The sequence below is a fragment of the Tenrec ecaudatus genome, chromosome 2 (genome assembly GCF_050624435.1).
Source record: "Tenrec ecaudatus isolate mTenEca1 chromosome 2, mTenEca1.hap1, whole genome shotgun sequence".
Classification (NCBI taxonomy): Eukaryota; Metazoa; Chordata; class Mammalia; order Afrosoricida; family Tenrecidae; genus Tenrec; species Tenrec ecaudatus.
Window position 1 is genome coordinate 255,139,247 of NC_134531.1, and position 21,733 is coordinate 255,160,979.

Below are 21,733 nucleotides of genomic sequence, written 5' to 3' on the forward strand. Positions count from 1 at the left end.
AGCAAGGAGGACTTGAGTGACTTGTTAATGAAGATTATGGACTACAGTTTTCAATATGGATTATACCCTGACCTAAAAAAAAAAAAGTTCTTCACGATGAGTAAAAAGTGGTGTGATAAACAGGGGAAACTGAAATTGTTGAGGCTTTCATTTTAATTGGATCCATGTTCATTTCCCATGGATGAAAAAGTAAAGACTTGGATAATGGGTATCACACAAAGAAACTCCTAGAAGTGTAGTAAAGCAAAGATGTTTGTTTGAGGAGCGCCTTACACTTGATGACTTGGGGCAGGTTTCAAGGTTTCCAATCCTTTTATATGGATGCAACAGTTAAACAATGGGCAGGGAAGGCAGAAGAAGTGTCCATGCACTTGAATTGTGGTGTTAGCGAGGAGTGTTGATTATACCGTATTCATAGGAATGAAAATACATGTTTTGAAAGAATTACAGAGTGTTCCTTGGAAGTGAGAACATTGAAATTTCATCTCATATTGTGGACATGCTATGGGTGTGGGTAGGGTCGATCCTTGGAAAAGGACTTTATGCTTGGCAATGGGAAGTTGACAAAGTAGAACCTTCTGAGGGATGAATTGTTATAGCAGTTGTCGTGGTGAATTTAAGCACAGAAATGGCTGTAGAGACAGCCTAGGGCCAGGACATATTTATTTCTGCTGTCGTCGTCATAGGGTTACTATGCGTCAGAACCAACTTGATGGCCTCTCATAATAACAGCAATGTGTGTATGTGCATATATACTTGCATTGTTATGCCTATCCTATACATGCGAGTTTGTATGCATGTCTGTCATGGAACATGTTTCTGAGTGTGAAGCCAATTGTAGGACCATAGTCTCAGAAACATCTTGGTCCATTAGCATAATATAATTCACATCATATAGCTCATGTTCTACATCATATTTTGTTGAATATTATCTTGGGTCTTAGAATACATCTAAATAACCATGTAAAACACAGCTATAATTTCATCTAATCTGGAACAATAGAGAAAAAGGAAACCAAAGACTTAGGAAATGAGTCTACAGGACAGACTGTCTACCTGAGCTTTGGCCACATCTCTCCAGAGATTGGTAGAAAGAGTGATTCCCAGCCACCAATCATGAACGTTTTTTCAGGCTCACAATAGATAGAACCTGATAGGGAGAATGTGGAACAAATCTAAAATCCTTAAGAAATACCAGCCATACTTGGCCAGTTGAAAATCGAGTATTCCTGTGACTATCATCCTGATATATTATAAACCTTGAACAAACAGAACCTCTTTTAGAAACCTCTTAGCTAAAAAAACAAATAGGCTTATAAAATAAAAATGACCAGGGAGTATATTATCTATAAGTTTAAAAAAATCTCTATGAAACCAAATGGTCAACAATTACTCTACAGCACCGATGAACGAGTAAGGTGACAGGGAACCGGGTCATTAGAAGTGAAGCATCCTAATGAGTGAAGCGCTTAAATATTGTGAAAAAATGTAACCTCTCTGAACAATAGCAGTAATTGTTCATTAACAACCTAATTTGCTCTGTAAATGCTCATTAAAAAACACAATATTATTTTTTAAATTGAGTGTTCAGGTATAAAAGGAAATAAAACAAATCATTATGTTGCAATTTTTCCTTGAACTGGAAGAACATTACAGATGTTAACACTAATATAAAGTAGCGCATGTATTCTTATTATTGTTTAGTATACAATGTGAAAATAGATTTTAAATGTTTTCCAACAACTGAAGGTTAATGAAATTTTCCAGTGACTGTCCCAAAATAATTTTGAAGCAAAATGATTGTTTGAGGGGAAAAATGAGCATCTGATGAAAATGAAATGGAAGTATTTATTCAAGAGTGTTTAGTTATTATCTGCTCTCTCAGGCCGAATTAGAGGTTAGAAATACAGTCAGAAGAAATGCCTCTGTGTATTTGAAGTCAGCTTGTTATTGTGTAAAGTCTTAAATCCAAAAGATCTCAGACTTTAACCACTTTTGCTCCTGGTCATGTCTAATAGTTTTTCTTCATGTTTCCCTGTCATAATAATAAACAAGACACATTTACTGTTATAGAATTAATTGCTTTTATTGGCAGTGTCACTGTCTTCACAGTGAATAAAATAATTTCATAAATTTTATCAAATGCCACAAACTTTAAAGACTTGAAGGAAATATATTTGTGTAAATGTTGGTAGAAATATTAGATAGTATAAAAAATTACAGAAGATGTCATCAGAATCAACTTTAAATTGGAAAATATTAAGTAAATTTCTGAACAAAATTGATTACACTGTAGCTAGCTAAGGTCACCTGTTATTTCATGACAAATTATGCAAATTTAAGACTCATTATTTATGCATATTTATTTTAATTGTGTTTATTATCAAACTTTAAAATTATGCACTTTTCATTTAACTGTATGAAATTTTGTTGCATGATCAATAGAGATGATAAACAATGACTTTAAAAAATTTATAATAAATGTTACTCATGCCAGAAATATTCCTTTTGACATTTTGGCATGCAGGATAATACATTTCTCAGCAAACTTGATATTATATAGGAAAATGTGCCTCATTATGGGCAATGGAATATAAGCAGAAGTGTGACATCAAATATGTATCCCTTTCTCTGCTCTAATAATATACAGGTCTTTGTACAAAAAATGCCAAACTTATGAATCAGCATGTAGCTATATCCCAGATTTCCAAGCTGCTGAACCAGGCCATCTCTGACGCTGGCCACTCTCCCTTGCCTCTGCACTCTTTCCTCTGCTATTTGAGGTTGGTAATCCACAACATTTCCTAGAACTCCTGAACTGTCCTTAGAATTAAGTGGCTTATTAAGAAACCGGGGACAACCCTGGAATCAGGATTAACAGGCTACAATGCAGGGCCAAGATTGTGATCAGGAAGAATGTAGGTCAAATCTCCCTTCCTCCGGACAGGTCAGCTCTTTGACCATGCCAGCTTCTGTTAGGTTCTGCATGGTCCCGCGCTCGCTTTCTCTGGGTCTTTGCCTGCTTTTCAGCGCTTTCCGTGTCGCAGTCCTTAACTGTGTTTCAGCTCTGTTTGAGGGTTTTGCTTTGCTTCTTGTTTCTTCTGTGGGACTGTCTACCTGAACCCACAAACACCTTATTAATTTGAAGTCAAGACACTCCCAAACGGGACAGAATTGGACCTATTCAAATATATATTCAAATACAGGGCAAGCTGCAGCCAGGCAGAAAACATCCAACCAGGGCATCTTTCTTCACCATAGCAATAGTTTTCTTCATTCCTCTCATCAAAAAATGGTAATTTTACCAATTTTTCTATGGGAAATCATTAGACACACATTTTACACTTCTGATTTGGCTCCTAATGACTTTTGTTTGTGAACATTCGAAATCCTTAAGCAATACTCCAGTTAGTAAGGTAAAAAAGACTGCATTGATATCGGTAGATTCCTATGACCCTCAGTTCTTTAGGCTTGCATCATTGCTTACAAATGACTTGACCTTGATAGAGCTTCAATTGAAAATAAAGTTGATACATATTTCATTTTTTACATATTAATTGCATTTTTGTGCAGGAATTTAAAAGTTCTTAATTTATTAACTTAGGTCACAATATCCTGTGAAGTAAGTTCTTTTTTACCTCTACTATGTAAATGGGGAAATGGAAGCACAAAGATTTTAATTTACTTTCCAAGGTCAAACATTAACTAGCAGTGGTAAAATTCATCCACAGGCTATCTGAGTCTAGAGGCTAAGAGTTTGTACCCTGTAGTCAACTTTTAAGGATGATTGCAAAAATGAGCCTGCTTAAATATTTAGTAAATCAATAAGTTGCTACTTGCTTGCATTTACAATTTTATTTTACTTTTAAAATTTTATAGACAATGAAAATATATTCTTATGTATTTCTAGAACCTTAGAATGAGACTTTCATGAAAAATTTTATCCACAATTTACTCAAAATGTCTTTAGAATGTTCAAAGTTAGATACTGTATGATGCTGTAAATTGCCTGAAAAATATAATAGGTCAAATCAATGTCCCTTTGTGCATTCCTAGAGAGACAATCATTGGTGTTTAAATAAACCATTTTTTGCTTGTAAGTTTTTCTAGGATTATGATTTCCCAAGTTAGGCATAGGCAAAAGACAAAACAATGTATATAAGCTTATGCTGTTGTTGTGTTAAATACCATCAAAGTGGCCCTGTGACCCTGACCCAGAGAGATCCTAAGCACAACAGAATGGTAAACAACACAGTCCTACGCCATCCTCATAATTGCTCCCTAGTCTGATACTATTGAAGCAGCCACTGTGTCAATCTGTTCATCAAGGGCGTTCCTCTTGGTCGCTGCCCCTGCTACTAACCAAACATCATGCCTTTCTCCAGGGACTGGTCTTTCTTGACAATATGTCCAACGTATGTAAGACAAAATCTTGCTATCTTTCCTCTAAGGAAAACTCTGGCTTACTTCTTCCAATACAGATCAGTCTGACCTTTTAGCAGTCTGTAGTGCTTCAATATTTCCAGCACCACAATCCATATGCATTGATTCTACTATGGTCTCCCTTATGCGATGTCCAATTTTCACATGCATATGTTGCAATGGAGAATGCCATGGCTTACGTCAGGGGCACCATACACCTCATAGTAACATCTTTGTTCTTCAATACTCCAAAGAGGCCTTGTCCAGAAGATTTACCCAATGTAATATGTCCCCTGATCTCTTGATTGCTGCTTCCATGAGCCTTGATTGTGAATCCAAGAAAGACAAAATCCTTCACAGCTTCAACCTCTTCTGCATTAATCATGTTGTAACTTTTTTTGGTCCAGTTGTGAGGATTTTGGCCTTCTTCAAATTGAGTTGTAATCCATCCTGAAGACTATAAACCTATGTCCTCAAGAGCAAATTCTTCAAATCATCCTCATTTTCAGTAAGCAAGGTTGTGTCCTCTACGTGTCTCAGTCTCAGGTTTTTAATAAGCGCTCCTCCAAGCATAATGCCACACTCTTTGCACACTGCCTCTTGATTCATGTACAAGTTCTGAGTGAGTACAATGAAGTTATCTGGAATTCCCCTTCTTCAAAAGGGTATTCACAGTTCGTTATAGTTCATACAGTCAATATCTTTGCATAGTCTTCCAAATGTCCTGGCTTAGACTAGTGAGCGCTTCCAGTGCTTCTTAAGCTTTTTAAAATATTACAATTGATATTCTGTCAATTCCTGGAGCCTTGTTTTAAGTGAATGCAATTCAATTTGAACGTCTTTGTTCAGCATCACTGGTTCTTGCTCATATGTTACCTCCTGAAATGGTGAATGGCCGACTAGTTAATAACCAGATGTATACTACCCAGTTGCATATAATGTTATATATGGGTAAATCTAAAAAGAATTAAGTGACAAGTCTCAAAAGTTTTTAGATATGTTTACCCTCCTTGAGGCACAAACACATAGACAAATGTTCATCAGTATTGTTCTTTAAATAGTGGGAAGAAGACCTACAGAAGAAGCCAGGAGTGATTGAATTGATAATTTTTCCTCTTCTTGCAAAAGATATACTTAAGTTCTTTGTTCATTTTTATTAAATACCTTATTTTGTTTCTGGTGAATGTCTACATAGAAAATTAGTTTCCAATTTTTAAATTTTATGCACCTTTTCAAGGAATTGGCCATATTTTCCCCACAATCTGTCAATATTCACATTTTTTTCTGTTCTAGGCATTACATTTCCAGGAATTTAGTTTCCTAGTTCATTTGACATCTCATACTTACTTTAGAAAAATCACTGACTGGCTTTAAAAACAAACAAACAGTGGAATTCACGGTCGCAGGTAGTAATATTGATAGTTTTATTTACCAATCTGCTGTTCATGAGAAAGTTTCAGTTCAAAATTTCAGGAGTATCTCAAAGCAACAGTCTCAGGGACTTCTTTAGTTTCAAACAGTACAATAAGTCTGGACTCTTTAAGACTTTGTGTTCTATACAATATTTTCCTCCAACTCTATCAGGATGCATCTCTTGTGGACCTGACCAGAAAGTTTGGTAGTGGTAGGTAGGCACCCTCTAATTTTATTAGTCTCTTGTATATTCCTTGATCCAAGTCTATTTTCTTCTTTGACTCTTTGGTTTCCTTCTTTATCCTTTGCTGTGCAGAAGTAGAGATCAATGGTTTTATGTTAGATGAGATCGTATCATGTTTATTTTTTTGTGACTGAGCTACTTTACTCAGCATAATATCATCCATAGTCCTTCAGATTTGTTATTACAAGGGCTTGTCATTGTATACTATTCATTGTACACACTTAATTTTGTCAAGTCTTCCATTGATGGACACTCAGGTGAGTTCTTCATTTTGGCTCTTGTGAATAATGCTGCTAAAATTATTATAGTTATGCCTATGGCTCTTCTTGTCATTTATCTTTCATCTCTAGGATACATACTTTAGAGTGGGATTGCTGGTGCATAGGTTTAATGATTAAGGTGGTGTTTCACCTTGGATTGCCCATGATCTCCGTGGTTTACCTGCTGTGATTTGGCATTACCTAGAATGAGATTTAGAGTGAGCAGCCAACAAAATAAGTTTCATTGGGATATTGCCTACTTCATATAAATTTTATGGGAAAGTTCTCGGGGTTTTCACTGGACCTGGATCACGCATCTGAATCATAATCTGATCTCTAGTTCTTTGTGCTTGAGCCAGTGAGCTGCTGAAGTGACCTTTCAAGAGGCAAGTCCACAACATGACCTGACTGTAGACATGACACCTCAAGATAGATTTTTCTCCCAGTGCCAGAAGTCGTTGCAATAGAATTCATCTTGCAGGCAGTGCTACATGCACATCTAGTTAGCAAAACCCTTCCATAACGGGCCTCTACTGTATAGATAAACATGAGGCCCCTTCTCTTGAAACGCCTTTCATAAATCTAGTGATGCCCTTATTAGGGAAAATGGGAATAAGTATTGCATATTCCAGTGGAAACTCTCCTTTGCTTGTTTGGTAAATGTTCGCCTCTCCTAATTATTCTTTGTGAATAGAAAGTAAGATTCTTCCTTTACAGAGCACATTGGGAACAGCATCCCCCAGTGATCCTCCTACTTATAGGTATGTAGACAGTGATAGGGTTATTATGTCAACTAGGCCAATAGGAACATGTGGGCAGGATTTTATCAGGTTGCAGCTTGATTGGAGGGCAATGAAAGAAATGGCTTCCCCCTCTCTTTACCTCCCTGATGGTTGTAGCAGTATGCTGCTGCTTGAGCAAGTTCTTAAAAAAAAAACAAAACCAATTACTTCCTAATACTTAGTTATCTTTTATAGAGATATCTGCCAACTCTAAAATTTTTCTTTGAACCAAGTTTTTTTTGCTTGTTTTTCTCAATAGATGAGTTTATGTGGGTTTTCTAAAGAAGCAAAACCAGTGAACTGTATATGTGTATGTATTTAGAAAGAGGTTTATATGGAGAAATGGGTAAAGTGGTTGTAAAAGCAGATAAGTCCAGTCCACTTCAAGTTGGTGGGTCAGATGGGTAAACTGGATACCTCACTCTTGACCCATGTCATTGAAGGGGCCAATGAACCAGGAAGCAGGAAGACCACAAGCTAGTGGATGAAGAGCCAAATGAATGTGTTTGGCCAAGTTAATCCAAGATCAACAATCTGTTGCTGGCTCCTGAGATCAGCAGATAGAATGACAGGTGGCAACAAAACAATCAAGATCCAGCAGAAAAAGTACAGTACCATAGATTCCCTATGGTGCACATCTATTATAAGAATAACCCACACCTGTGATGGAATCTCCTCTCAATTGTAGCAAGGTTGTGGCCAGATTAAGGTAGGACTCCACCTTACTCTCCCCACACCTTGGGCTACCTCACAGAATATCCTAACATGAGTTGTCCACACTATGTTTGATCACATTATAGAAGAATCCAGGTCAAATCAAGTTGCTATACTAACTTTAACCATCACATTAGGATATGATGTACTATATGGCCATCTAAAAATGACATACTATAATGCTCTGTGTATATAAGATAGGAGTTTTAAGCATTGGTACTATGACTTGTAGATCACATCAGCATGAAAACAACTTGCTCTAAAACAGCAATTTTCCACCCTCAGGTTGAATAAGTAATCACGCTAATAGAAATAAATATAGTAGAGAAGGACCTGTATTTTTTTTGGGGGGGGGGCAGGAACATCAGCTAAAGTGTCAGGGGAGCCAGACCCTAACAAGTAATCATGGGTCCGGTAGGTACAATTACACGGCTATATTGTATAAAGTTCATAGAAAAGTCATTGAGAATAAGAGAAATCCAAGAGAGTGTAAAATAAAGGAGTCAGACACATTTCATGGTAGCATGATCACCTCTGTGCCACTTGGAGGACCATATGGGGATGGCAGAAGAGAGGAGCAGGAGCTCATGGGAGAGATTTATTTCTAACCAAGGCTGATATATACTTGTGGAGGGGGGGCATGTAAGCCCCCTATGTCACAGGAAAGGGTTGACCCATAGGCAATACAGCAATGGGAGGGGGACAATTTAGGGGTATACATTCAAGAGGAAGAAGAGGGATTAGGGGTACACATGTGACAAAATGGACAGATCCTAGATTCAGGATGGCAGGCTAACCTTGGTTGTTACTGAGCTGGTTTGACCAGTTCTGAGCTCTCCAGGGAAACAATCACCAGCCTTATCAGTAGGCTGTGAGCCCCACTTCCAGGGTACCAGACAGTAGACTGATTGCTCTGGATGGCTGATGCCTTTAAGGGGACAACTTGACAATCACTGTCTTTAGTTGAAAGCAGTGTCCTAGGTCTGACATATATTTGAGGAGACAAGCTGGGGAAAGGCCTCTTTATTTCCCATAGTAAAGAACTACATTAGAAATTTCAAACGTCTGTATCATAGAGCCGCACATATGGAGGTGAAGCAACTGTAGTTTATAGGACACAGATTTCTATAAAAGCAAATGGATGGGTGAATATCTCTCATTTAAAACATGTAATATTTCATTAAACTATCATTTTTTTCAAACTCTAGTACACTGAGCAGGAAAATGTGAGATCTTGCTTTCTCCCTTCCAGGCCATCTTGGTGGCTGTTCTTGTGGCCGTCTTACACCTATGACAGGAAGATGGTGGCTGCAAAGAAGACAAAATAATCTCTGTAGTCAATCAACACTATGGTCCAACTCGCTTTGAAAAGTGGAAAATGGGTGCTGAGCTACAAGCAGAGCCCGAAGATGATAAGAGAAGGCAAAGCATAACTAGTCATTCTTGCTGACGACTCCCCAGTCTTGAGCAAATCTGCAAATGAGTACTATGCCATGTGGGCCAAAACTGGTGTTCATCACTCCTGGGGCCAAAATACCGAGTTGGGCATGGTGTATGGCAAGTGCTAGAGAGTGTGCACGCGGACCATTGTTGACCCAGGTGAGTCTGATAGCATTCGCAGCATGCCAGACAGACTGCTGAAAAATAAAACCTGCAATATTTTTCTGTTATAAAACTGGTCAGACCTTGTATTAAAACAAAAGATCTTCACTTCTGGAAACAATCTAAAATATATTACTAAGACTGTTAGTACATCAGATGTCAAAAGGAAATCAGGTGGCAGAAATTTGGAAGTAACAATATATTGGCAGAATATAACCATCCTATTTATATTACTCATAGTGTTTCATATTGATATTTTTCTAGTATAGTTAGCATAATTCTATCACTATGTATTCTCTCAATGTATACGTATACTTAAAAAATAAATATTAATATTTGCTTTTAAAATAAGTATTAACATTTAATGTGATTTTCCCTTTTGTTCTTTCTTCATTTCTTTCCCTTCCTCACTTACTGACTAAGCTGTTGTATTTTTTGTTTTGTTGTCTTTCATTTTGGAATTTTGATGCATAAATCTAAAGTTTCTTTAAGCAAAGATTGAATTTCTCTTTTGGGAAGGGAGAGCAATAAATGGTTAAGTCAAAAATAGCTGTTGAGAGAAGATTTAGGGCCTATATTCCTCTTCATTTCCCAACATATTAATCCTTTCCCCTTTATCTTGATTTCCTTCATACCTCTCTGGAAATACCTTAGATCCAATTTTGAAAGCAAATACTAGAAATGTGGGCTATTACTAAACCAATTACTATCTCAGACCATCACCCCAGAATTCAGGGTATGTATTGGTAAAACTAGGGCTCTTCAATTTTCTCTCATCCTCTTCTGCACCTCCGCAAGCCAAGATCATCAATACATGAATGAGGCAAGTGTAAAGGAAGGGGATACCCATAGGATTGTAAAGGGAAGAAGCAGATAAAACTTGATGAAATCAAAGGAAATTGCATGTTATCTGTCTCCTAAACCCATTCTGCTCCATTGCTTCTCATGAAAATCAAAGAAGTGCTCATTTGCAAAAGTTATCATATTTTCAGAAGAATGTAAAATATTTAGAAAATTTGGATTTAGTGTTTAAGCATTGAAATTCCAATATTCATCTTCCAAAGTATGATAGAAAACTGAGGACACTGTCTACAGGATAGATTGTCCTGTTCATATTTTGCAAATTATATCCTTTAAAAGGAATTGAGAAAAATGACAAAAAGGGCTATATATGAACTCTTTACCATGTTTGCTTTCAAGGAACATTCTGGCTGTATTTCTTCCAAGTCAAATTTGTTTGTTCTCTTGGCAGTCCTGGGTAATTTCAATAGTTTTTAACAGTATCATAATTCAACTGAATCAATTCTTCTCATTCTTCCTTATTTGATGTCAAATTTCACATGCTTATGAGGCAACTGAAAATACCTTGGGTCAGGTTTACCTATTGACTCAAAGGCAGTGAGTTTGGTTTTGTATACTCACAATTAAGGGGATTTATTAGGGATGTTACAGGTTACCACAAGTCGGGAGCAGTAAGTAGTATGGACAACCGCACTGGTCTACACTACTGCCCCTCCTCAGCCAGTAGCCAAGCCTTTTTCTAGTCCTCTTCCTTTCATCCACGAGTTCCCTTGGACTTTGCCTCCCTGGGCCAGGAAGACAGTTTGCTGCTCTGTGTCATGATCTCTGTTTCTCTGTTCTAGTTACTGGTCTTGGCCTGGCTCCTTTGATCTGGTTAATAATGGCCTCCATGCCACAAATACTGGTGCTTGTGCCACTTCAGAGATCTAAAATATGCTTCACTAGTGTCCTTTTCAGATGGGCCTAAGCATACCATCAGCTCCCTGTTGTTGATGTTTTTAGGTGCTTTCGAGTTTGTTCCCACCCCCAGCGACTCATTGGAGAATAGAATGAAACAGTGTGATCCTGTGCTATTCAGAATTGTGCATATGTTTGAGCCCATTGGTGCAGCCACTCTGTCCATCCATCTTGTCAAGGGACTTCCGCTTTCTTTTTTTTTTTTAAACATTTTATTAGGGGCTCATACAACTCTTATCACAATCCATACATATACATACATCAATTGTATAAAGCACATCTGCACATTCCCTGCCCCAATCATTCTCAAAGCATTTGCTCTCCACTTAAGCCCTTTGCATCAGACTTCCGCTTTCTTATTGCCCCTACACTTTACCAAAGAGGGCTGGTGCTGAGGTAGTTACTCACTGGCTGGTGATGGGCCTGATTGGCAGTTCAAAACCACCCCTAGCTCTGCAGGAGAAAGATTGGGCTTTCTTCTCTCATAAACAGTTACAGTCTCGAAAACTCACATTGGGTTGCTAGGAGTCAGTATTGTCTCTCTGGCAGTGAGTTTGGTTTATTTTGGTTTTATGCCAATATGATGCCCTTCTCCCAGGATTTGTATCTCCTGTGACATTCCCAAACAATGTGAGACAAAGTGCTCTTGATGCCTTTAAGGAGCTATCTGGCTGGCTTTACTCCTGAGAGAGTTCTGTTTGCTTTTTTGGAGGTCCATAGTACTTTCCAATATTTTTGCCAGCACCATAATGCAAATGCATTGATTCTTCTTTGGTTTTCCTTATTCAATGTCCAACTTCTACTTGCATATAAGGTGGTTGAAATACTATGGCTTACCACCTGCTTCCCCTCCCCCCACCCCAGGAGGATGACCTAGAGAAACATGGGTGAAGGGAGACAGCAGTTGGTGTAAGATATGAAAAAAACAATCATTCATAATTTATCAAGGGTTCACAAAGGAAGGGGGTGGGGGAGGGAAAACAGAGGAGCTGATAATAAGGATTCAAATAAAAAGTAAATGTCTAGAAAACAATGATGGCAACATATGGACAAATATGCTTGATACAATTAATCTATGCATTGTTATAAGAGCTATAAGAGCCCCCAATAAAATGATCTTTAAAAAGAAACAAAAAAAAACCAATTACCAGAATTACACCTGTGGGAATCTCTATTGAATCCTTCCATTCCACCCCACCAACCCTTCCTTTTACACTTGTTATATGAAAAGCATTAAATATTACATATATTTAAGAAAGAAAGAAGAAAATAACTATGGTTTAGGTCGGGCACACCTTAGTCCTCAAAGTAACCTCCTTGCTTTTCAGTACCTTACAGAGATGCAACAATTTAACCCAATGATATGTCAATTGATCTCTGAACTGTTGCTTCTATGAGTTTTGATTGTGGATTCAAGCAAGACAAAATCCCTAACTACTTCCAAGTTTTCTCCACTTATCATGATGTTATCTATTGGTCTGGTAGTGAAGATTTTTGTTTTCTTTTTTAATTGTATTTAATTGATACCAAGGGATGTCATATTTGACTTCATCAGTAAGTGCTTCAAGTTCTCACTCTCAACAAGCAAGGTTGTGTTATCTGCATATCACATGTTGTTAGGAGACCTTCTTACATTCCTGTTGCTAACATAATCCAGCTCTCTGATTAATTGCTCATCATACAGTTTGAGTATGTATGGTGAAAGGATACAATCCTGACACACACCGTTTCTGATTTAAACCATTCAGTATTCCTTTGTTTTCTTCCCACCACTTCCTCTTGATCCAATACAGGTTTCACATGAGAACAATTGGCTATTCTGTAATTCCTATTTTTCTCAAGGCTATGCATAGTTTATTATGGTCCACACTCTTAAATATCTTTGCATAGTAAAAAAAATAACACCAAGCACAAGTACGCATCTTTCTGGTATTCTCTGTTTTGAGCCACGATCCATATGACATCAGCAGTGATATACTTTGTCCCACATCCTCTTCTGAATCTCACCAGAACCTCTGGTAGCTCCCTGTCAGGGTACAGCTACAACTGTTGTTGAATGACCATAATTGACATTTTACTTGTACGTGACACCAATGATATTGTTCTGAAATACGAGCGTGCTTTTTGAGCCTCATGTTTGGATAATACTTTCAGTGCAGCTTGAACGTCTTCCTTTAGTACTATTGCTTCTTGCTATTATGGCCCCTCTTGAAAGGGTGGAATATTGGCTAGCTCTTTTTGTTGCACAGATTTTGTGTTTTCTTTCCATTTTTCCTTTTGAGTTTCATGTGTCATTCAATATTTTCCCCATAGAAGCTTTCAATATTACAACTTGAGGCTTAAATATTTTGTAAATTATTTCCATTCAAGATATGCTGAGTGGCTTCTTCCCTTTTGATTTTTTAACTATGGGTCCTCATTTCATTATAATATTTAACTTTTTCTTTTCTAGCTGCCTTTGAAATTTTCTGGTCAATTCGATGACATCATAATTTCCTCTCTTTGCCATCACTTCTCTATTTTTAAGAGTAAGTTTCAGAATCTCTTCTGACATCCACTTTGAGTTTTCCCTCTGTCGTTTCAAGACTCTTTATCATCGCACAAGCAATGAACTTTGTGTCCTCCTACAGCTCGTCAGCTCTTCTGTCTTATGTGACCACTGCGTCAACTCTGGTCTTGACATGTCCTCAAAATTATGGTGCGATAGATTCATGGTCCTCTTTTGGCTCTTCTGTCTTTGTTTTCATTGTCTTTATCTTCAACCTTAACTTTCATAGGAGCAATTGATGAGCTATTCCACAGTTGGCCCCTGGCCTGATTTTAGAGGTAGATATTGAACTTCCCCTGGTCTCTTCCCATGGATGTATTCAATTTGATTTCTATGTATTTCATCTGGAGATGTCCATATGTACAGTCACTGTTTACATTGTTGAAAAATATTTACTATGAAGAAATCATTGGTTTTGCAAAATTCTATCATGCAATCTCCAGCTTCATTCTTATCATCAAGGGCATGTTTTCCAATCAATGTTCCTAGATGGGTCATTTACGCAGGGAAATGACTTTTATGAAAATGTGCATTTTGTCTTTTAACAGACTATGCCCCAGAGGAATCAAAAAATGATGACTTGGTTCACACATTCTACGATGATGGAGGTTTCATCACACTTTAAATCTGTCTGTGAACGCCCTCATCATGGGATTTTAGCCATAGGCACCAAACCAAAATTCACTGCCATCGAGTTGATGCTGACTTACCTTGACCCCCTGTGACTTTCTGAGACTATAACTGTGTATAGGAGTAGAAAGCCCCATCTTTCTCCCATGGAGTGGTTGGTGGTTTCAAACTGCTGACCCTGGGGATTGCAGCCCAAAGCATAACAACTACACCACCAGATCTCCTACAGCTACAGGCCCAGAAGCCACAATGCATGCGCCATCACATAAGGGATTATAGCCGGAGTGCCATATTAACTGACTGCATCTCAGGTGCCTGCACAGAAGAACTTTTGATCACTTGACTGTAAGTCATCAGAAGATAGTCAGTTTGGCCCTATATGGAATCTCATGGACACTCCATGATTCCCACACTTCAACCAAGGAGCTTTCCCCTATAGGTCCTTCTGCCTCCGAGGAGTAAAATCAATCTTGTGGGTAACCAGGGCGAAACAAAGCCAGAGTCTTCACGAATGTTCCCCTCTTCCTTCTGATCACAAAGATAACCTATTAATGAATTTCAAATAGTTTCACTAGCCAAGCTCACAAAAATTTATTTAATACACACAAAAAAGCCTGTTCCACCCTAACTGTCCCCTTAACAGATCCTTTCCTGTAAATCAGGCTGCTGCTGGAAGCAATACTAACATCCTCCTGTAAGCACTGCTGTGCAAATAAACTGATGCCTCTCAGCTTGGCTACAGGCCAGATTTTTATTCTATGGGCCTTGAAATGTAAGAATTCTCTCTTTTTGGCTTGAGCTCAAGCAGAATTCACCCAATGATTCTGTGAGAGAAAGACCTCGCCAGGTTCCAGCCTAGAAAACCCTTTGTGGCAATCCTGCTGTGTCACATGGGGTCACTATGAGGTCACTTGGAGTCACTAAGTGGATAAATATATAAAAGCCTCTATGAACTCTTACATGTCGGTTCCCTGAACATCACCAGCATCAACAATTGAGTGTATTGCTTTCCAGGGTAAAGGACAAAATCATCTCCAAAGAACGTTTGAAAGGTCTTGGAGGGAAAGTGCTCTTTCACATTACAATGTCCACTTTGATCAGAGTGAAGAGCCAGACACTGCACTTTGGTTCGCTGTTCTCTCTTGTAGGGACATTTAGAGATCTCTAGTGGCAGAGTGTCCCTAAATGCAAGGTCAACAACTCAAGCCCCTCTGTCCATTTTACACTCTTCTTTAGGGGCATTATGGGTAGGCGTGGATTGGATGGCCAGTTTCAGGGACAGTTCCTATTTTCTACCATCTTAATTGTGTCCAATCCATAAAAGAACTCCCTGGTTGGCAGGACAGCAGTAGGTGGCCTCAGTAGTTTCTAAACCAGTGCCTGGCCTACTCGGCCCTGACTGCAACGGGGAGAAAGAAACAATTCTATTTTAATAGGACTTCTCTGTTTGATTTCACGTAGGTATTCTGATGTAGGGAAAAGGAGTTTGATTAAGATTAGGTAAGAACCATAACCACACTTGAGAACTGGTGGAAACAGTTAGGTAAGACTTTTGGGGCTAGAGGTTCAAAGCTGTTGAAATTTCCTCTAACAAGCAATGAATTAATTTGTCTGGGAAGTGAAAATCAAGAAAAGGTAAAAGTATGCTTATGAAGTAATAATATAATTTCACTTTATACCTTAAGTCGAATAACACAGTAAATGGTTGTGATCTTCATAATGTATTTGTTTGTTGTTTGTTTGTGAACCTTGGCGATGTAGTGGGCTGCTGCTACTCAAGGTCAGCAATTCAAAAGCACCAGATGCTCCTTGGAAGAATCATGAGGCGTTCTGCCCCTGTAAAGTGTTGCAGGGGTCCCCAAACTATGGCCCACGGAGGACATTTACCTGGTTCACCAGGTGTTTTTGCCACTGCTTCCCGTCCTGCTTAGCAGCAGACTCATTCACTGTGCATAGCAATTTGTTCATAGTTTTTTTTAAAAACTATAGTACATTCCTCCAGTGGTCTGAGGGACAGTGAACTGGCCCCTGTTTAAAAAGTTTATGTCAAAACCCCACAGCGACAGCTACTTCTACTCTGGCATGTAGGGCCACTGTGAGTCAAAATTTACTCAATGACACTGAATTTGTGTTCTTTTTCCGATTTTGTCTTTTATTTATAAATATTTCCATTTTTTTCTATGACTGAAAGCTGTATTTGACTCAGTTAATAGTGGAGTCTGACTTTTAAGTACAATTTTGCAAGCAATTTTGCAGAAAAATAACATACAATTATGGATAAAGGTATATAGGCTTGTAAATGGGTTTTTAGCAATAGAATTTTGCTTCTTCACTCTCAAGAGTAAAACCACTTCTGTAGAGAATTTGAACACAAAGTCTGATATTGGCCCTCTGGATTGCAATTTTATAAATACATTACCTAAGTCTCTGACATGGGAGACTCCATTATGTTTAGAAACAAAGAACCTAGATTAGTATTGGGAGAGAGTTAATACAAGTTTGAGAACAGAGGAATAGAAAAATCAAAGGTAAGGTAGAATCCATAAGTCAAGCAGTTTAAAGTAAAATTGTGTACTGCTAGCTGTGTCAAAATTAAAAGAGAATAACAGTTTGGTAAACAATTAAAAGTGAAAATGTAACAGCACTTCGTAAATCAGATTTAGCAGACAATCAGTATCAAGGAATTTTTGGTGTGGTGAAGACAATAGGTTTGTGATTTGTAAAACTGTGTAAGATAAGTTGTAGAGAAAGGACAATTAGAAATTCCTCTTGGAGCAATTCCTTTTGGGATTTTTTTTTTTACGACTATGAAGACATTTATTCTATGCCAGGCCCAAGTTCAGTCTTGAAAAATTAAGAACCGATGTTAACTCTTTGGATCCAAAGTTTAGTGTGCTTTAAGTCAGTCCCCTGTTCAATGTTAATATCAAACATATCTTCCGCTATTCAATTGATTTGAAACAAATAAAACATTCAGATTATTATTTTTAAGAAATATTTTACAAACATTTAAAACAAAAGGAGAAGTCATTTCATTTCCTATAGTAGAAGTTAACTTGGATTTAAAATAAAACAAGATTTAAAACTTGATCCAGTATTTTTGCCTAAGAAAATCTCTACTAACAAACCCTGCTTTGTATTTTATAAAAGGAAATTAGAAAACTTTAGTATGATGAAAAAGGCATAGTAAGAGTGAAAGAAATTTAAATAACACTTGACTATGTGTTTAAATGTTATCGAAATGTTATTTGATGCATGTCAATCTTATGTGCATATCCTTCACTTTAAGAAACATTTTGTGATAAACAACATTCATTTTGAATCCATAATACATTAAAATCCTAAACTTTCCTGAAAATGACATACTTTCTTTCATTGTGGCCCACCTGGCTTTTAGAGAAATTAATTTTATATTACCCTTCAAAGATACATCTCTGCATTGCATTCCCAGGTAAAGGGTAAGAAAAGACCTAATGATAGAGCCCAACTCTTCTGTTATATGACACAATAATCAATAAATACTCACTATATACCCATTTTGCTGCAGGCACACTCTTGTATTATTAATAAACAATAGATAATTTATTTTGAAAAGAATACCAAATAAGGCCACCAAAGGCAAACAAACAAAATTTAGAAACCCACAAAAATCCTGCCCAACATATATTACAACACTTAGACTAACTATATGTTGGTTAATTTAATTTTTATTTTACTGCAGTGACTAAATAATGCAATGGTAGATATCAGATAGCTACCACCTAACATTATCCACACTCAGTTTGTCATTCTGCGGTGCCTTTCATGTTGTTGGACTGCTGGGATCGAAGTCCCCCACATTTCAAATCCCAGCAGGGTCCACAGTGGAGAACAGGATTCAGTGGGACTGCATGCTTCGAAGGACGAGAAAGAAGGAACAGGCTAAGAGTTTCTGATGGATTAGCCACAGTCAAGTGTATAAATAGCAGTGAAACACTATATGACGGAATGCCAGAAATATGAGCCACTCAGATTAGAAGTCTCTCAAAAATGTTACTCAGAAAGAGCCGCTCCCTCAAAGTAGAGTTGGACTTCCTAATGTGGATGGAATGACAATCTCAGGACTTTCAATTGGTGATGGAACATGACTCAAAATGAGAAGAAACCATTGGGGTCATCCACGAGAAATCAGAATGTGGAATCTACGAAGCATGGAACCAAGAAATCTGGAAGCCATTAAAAATTAAATAAAGATCTATATCCTAGGCAACCGGGAGGTGATGTGGACTGGTATCGCCATTATGAATCACACAACCACAGAGCTTTCTATTGTAGGAACGGTATCACATTCATCATTGAAAAATTCTAGATCTGTTTTGCAGAACAATCTGTTTGTAAGAGGCGAATATGTATATGTCTACTATGAGGACTAGTTACTATGAAGATTTTCAAATGTACATACCAGACCAATAAAGCCAGTGGTAAAATTGAAGCATTTTACCTGCGGTTCCAGTCTGAAATTGCAATCAAGATTCATTGATGATTATTAGTCGTTAGAATGTGAGGGTTGGAAACAAAGAATAAGGAACAGGAGTTGGAAAATAAGGCCTTGATGAAAGAACCAAAGCTGGAGATTACAGAATAAAATGTTGTAAGATCAATGACTTAATTACAAATATGATCTATATATCTATTATACATGCAATATATATAACAATGACTATGCATGTAAATCTCACCTGATGGAATGAACCTTTAAGCAAGTACCACCTTTAAAAAATGTAAGTTAATAGTTGTATTAATATATAATTCACATACTCTACAAGTCAGTGGTATATCTCTATCTCTATCTCTATCTCTATCTCTATCTCTATCTCTATCTCTATCCATATCCATATCCATATCCATATCTATATCTATATCTATATCTATATCATCTATATCTATATCATCTATATCTGTATCTATATATATCTACATCATATATATATATATATATGTATCTTATCGCTGCTGTGCAGTCACTCCCAGTGAGGGAACTCTATACCATCAGCAATGAGATCAAATAGTTGCTTAGATATGTGGCAGCATTTTGTACTCATTATTATTAGCTCCCACAGCCCCTGCTAGAACCTTAAGATATTATTGATCTAGTTACAGTTTCTATAAATTTACCTATCCTGAATTCAATTTAAAGATGATCATACAAAACATAGGGGGTGGGGGGAAAAAAGAAACTAACAAAACACAACACAGGAAAACCACAATCCAAATGAAAGCAGAACATAATAAAAACTAGAACAAAGTTAAAATGTATCAAAAGGAAAACAATGTTAAGATGTTGAATTTCAACCTCATTGTATCTGCATTAACTCACTTTCCAATGCACTGTCTGACAGCAAGGTGATTAATGTCCCTGGCCAATGACGTGAGAGGATTCAATGGAAGCTTAATCCCTTATGACTCTGCAAATTTATTTGGGACTTCCACTGTCTCATAGCCGTCAGCGAGCTGGGTGAGCGATAGTCAATAAGTATGGCCCTCCTAGCCCAATCCCTTATGTGATATGATTGTGGACTGTATACTCTGTGGCTATAGACTCATTTTGGAGGGCATTTTCTACTTACGAATAGGTATAAAATGGGATTATGACCTAATTTTTGTTGTTGTCGTCAGGTGCTGTTGAGTCCATTCTGTGTCATAGTGGCACTGTGTAGGACAGAATGAAACACTGCTGAGTCTTGGGGCGTCCTCACAATTGTTCTTATGTGTAAGCTCATTGTTGCAGCCACTGCTGCCATGCCATCCCATTGAAGGGCTTCCTCTGCTTCAGTACCATGATCTCAGAAGAGGGTGTGAATTAGGTCACACACTTTCTTTCCTGGGGTATATCATGGTGCCACCATGGATTCCACGCATTCATTGCCTAACACGGAAAGTCAGAACTCTATTTCCTGACCAAGCCTTGGATGAAGTAAGAAAACGTGCTGTCACTTTTGAGCATTTTTTTCCTCTGGTTCTAGATACTGCATTTGGCTCATCCCTGACTGACCTGAAGATTTTGGACTGAACAAAACCCACCACCAAGTGCAGCTATTCATCAAAGGTTCAGTGAGATGTTGTAGGAATTTGTAGAACCTAATAAGGCGAGGGAGGAGTACCGGGGAAATGAAGCTGAACAGCATCATGGGGAAAATCTGGAAATTTGGGAATCATTCATCTCCAACTCCTTGTGACAAGTCTGGCATTAATTCTTCTAAAAGTGATTATTACCACAATCAGTGTCAGAATGATGGGGCTCATGCTCATGACCACTTGATTCACAGGAAAATATTATTTTGAAAAAGGTGAAATAAAGGGGAAGATGATAAACCTTTGGTTTCCTGATACGATTAAGAACACCTTGGATTAAAACAGTTTTTAGGTTGCAATCTATTATCCAAGGCCAAGTCTATTTGTGGGAAAGAGTTGTTGGATGTAGATCTCACTGCTGAGGAATTGGCTCCTTGGATGCTCTGGAAATGCAGTGACACAGCAAGTTCAAGACTTACAATTCATTGGTTTTGCTCTCAGTAGTTGCTGGGATGACAGACAAAAGGAATGTAAGGGTGAGTTGTAGACATGAAGCAAGTCCAGAAACAATTAGGGTCAGAGCCATGACGTCTAGTCTCAGGACTGACTCAGAAAGCAAATAGTGTTAGAATCACAAGAAGGATCTCCACCACCAGTGGTCCATATAGTGGACCACTGGCAGTCTCAGAGGGGAACAGGGGAAACCAAGAAACTATTGAAAGCAGGGAAGGTGCTGGGGGTAATATTGTCAACGAGTTGTTTCAGCCTCCTGAGAAATTATTCCTAAAATGTAAGAGTGCCTAATTTAGGAGAGTGTCTTTTGTGTTTCATGCTATGAATTTAAGAGAAGGTTTGGGCTGATGCAAGAGTCACAGTTCACAATAGAATAGTCATGAACAGTAATCTTAGACCCACTCAAGCAAAGTTAATCCAAGGGGCACAGCCAACCTGCTGGACTGGATGAGAATCTGCAGTGACACTTGTTTACCCTGAGAAGGGGAACTTCTGCACTCCCTCCTTAAAGACTCACTGGAACACCCTAGCGATCACAGCTTATGTGTTGCTTCTGGAAGCAATGCTATAATGACTTTATGATGATCAGGATATTCATTAATACATATGTTATGACAAATATGGTGATTAAGGGATGTGTCTTATAAAGCGATATTTCATAAACAATGTCATATCAGTTGGTACAACTTCCCCTCTTGGATTTCATAGATGCAAGAAATATATGGGTAGTTAATAGGAGAATGGGAAAGGTAAATCAAGAAAGAACTTATCCCAGTAGGAAAGAAAATTTTAGATG

General features: G+C 37.8%; 1 pseudogene; it reads left to right on the forward strand.

The window, feature by feature from the left end:
- Nucleotides 1-9,136: 9,136 nt before the first annotated feature.
- LOC142440591 (large ribosomal subunit protein eL30-like) lies at nucleotides 9,137-9,508 on the forward strand (annotated as a pseudogene).
- The last annotated feature ends 12,225 nt before the right edge of the window (nucleotides 9,509-21,733 follow it).